This window comes from Asparagus officinalis, chromosome 7 (genome assembly GCF_001876935.1).
Source record: "Asparagus officinalis chromosome 7, Aspof.V1, whole genome shotgun sequence".
Taxonomy (NCBI): Eukaryota; Viridiplantae; Streptophyta; class Magnoliopsida; order Asparagales; family Asparagaceae; genus Asparagus; species Asparagus officinalis.
The window spans coordinates 39,062,662-39,065,111 of NC_033800.1; positions in this window are offsets into that span (position 1 = coordinate 39,062,662).

Sequence of the window (2,450 nt, forward strand, 5' to 3'; positions counted from 1 at the left end):
CAGCCTAGGAAACTACGCCTGCCTAGGAAAGTTCACCAGAATCAAACACTTCGAGATTTTTCCAAATGTTCTCTTGAACCTTCTACTCGCTATTACTCAGCTAGTCCTTCTAACACTGGGGGTTGTAAGAATCGACCCATGGTGGCTCTTAGAGAACACTTGATGTGTAAATGCAGTATTCACGAGATAACGCCTCGATGCCACTGCGAGAGGCTTATCACTGTAAAACCTTAAAATTCTGAATATTATGTGAAAAATAAAAATAAATATATTATATGGTGAAAAATAATATATTTTGATGTTTGAGTATGATAGGAATTGATTTGAGATCAATTCAATGTATATTTGTGAATATATGAGTGCAAATGCACAAAACATGCACGAAGAGAAATCTGAAAAAATAACCAGTTAAGAGTTTATATATTTTACACACTAATTCTATTTGAATATAGAAAACTCAAAAGATAAAAGTTGTAGGTATCTTCAACATATTTCTAACAAATCTTATATCACCTCATTTTGAGGTCGGATGAGAAAGTTACAGGCAAATTACTGAAGGTTAATTTCTCATCAGATTAGGTTTCCTGGTTCGGGGCAAACGGGTTTATTTCCACATGTTTTCATGAAAATTATAATATTTATATCAGAGTTTCAAATTCTAGCAGCCCATCTTGCTTTTTCTCAAACCCTAGCCATAAAATTAAGCTTTTGTAAGAGTTTATGAGGAGAACGTCGAGGAAAAGTCAGGATTTTTGGTGTTTGGTGACAGGGTAATCAATTGTTGTTCCTTTTAGAGGCTTGTACACGTGAAAAGGTAATATCACCTCTGTCCAAACCTTTCCCTTGAATAAAAATTATGTTTTTTAAGAGATTTATATGTTTAACTTTATGTTTAGGGTTTAAATCTAATGTTAAACATGTTTCATGTGATGTTTATGATTAAATCTTATGTCAAGAACAATAGAATGAATCAGAAACTTTGATATTGACAATATCATGATCATTAGGGTTTATTTTAAAGAGTTAATTACAGTTTAATATAGTTTATATGCTTTAGATTGTCATTAGGGTTTATTTTAAAGAGTTAATTACAGTTTAATATAGTTTATATGCTTTAGATTGTTGAAATAAACAAGAATTAGGTTGTTTTGTAGTTAATTACAGTTTAATATAGTTTATATGCTTTAGATTGTTGAAATAAACAAGAATTAGGTTGTTTTGTATGTTAAATCCTAGATCTATGTGTTCATGTAATTCTTCTTGTTTAAACAAACTCCTGGTTAAGTATTCATGATAATGAAATTGAGCTTTAATCATCTAAGTTAACAAAAACCCGAGTTTTGAAGAAAAACAGTCAAAAAACCCAACCTGTGCAGAGTCGGTCTGATCAGTCAACTGATGATGTCCATCAGTCGACTGACGCGATCAGTTGACTGATGACAAATCTTCAGTCGACTGACGACGTGTTTTTCGTGTTGTTTGAGCGACCTTATCAGTTGACCGATGAGGTTGTCGGTCGACTGATCAGGTTGAATTTTGTGTGTTTGAACCTGTTTGCATACGGGTTCTTTTGGCGTGTGTTTTGTGCAAGTCGTGAGCTGCTATTCACACGTGGTTTGAGGAGTACACGTACGGGGTTCGGGTACACATGATTACTTTGTTTGGAATATCCAAATAGGTTACAATCGTTAAGAGTACTGATTAATATAGTACATACATTATACTTATGAACGGTTGAGTGGGGTTTAGTCGGGTCCTATAATGAGACTACGGATGGGCTATACTCCGAGTGCTTTAGTCAGGTCCTGCAATGAGACCACAGATGGACTATACTCCTTATTGATCAGCACGGAGATACGCAGAGCTTGATATACCTAACTATCAGTCTGCATGGTTATGCGGTGAGTTATTATACTTAGTTATCTGTCCGTACAGGAGTGCGATGAATTAACATACTTAGTTATTGGTCCACACGGGAGTGCGATGAACTTTTATATCTCATTTTTGGTCCACACGGGAGTGTGATGATTTGATATATCTATTTTACCAGTCGGGTGTGATGGGATAAATAGTTCCAGAGAAGGACGTGTTAGGTCTCATGTTATGAGCCTACATCTTCTAATCTTGTTTTGCTGATTATAAACAATTCCTAATATTATTTGTCTAGTGTTTACATTTTCTTATTAGGTATTCTAGACAAACAATATGTTGGAGGATGGATGGAATCAAGCATTCACGATCATATCCAATGAAGGTTGGCGGGATTGTGGAGTGAAGCTATGCATTCAAGTCAAGATCCAAGTTCAAGCTTTATCCGCAAGTTTACTAAGACGAGCATATTGAAGATCTATCAAGCTTTGGTATATTAGTTATTTTGTAGCGTATATTGTGTGAATATATTTCAAGCTCAATATATATATATATATATATACACACACACACAATTTTGA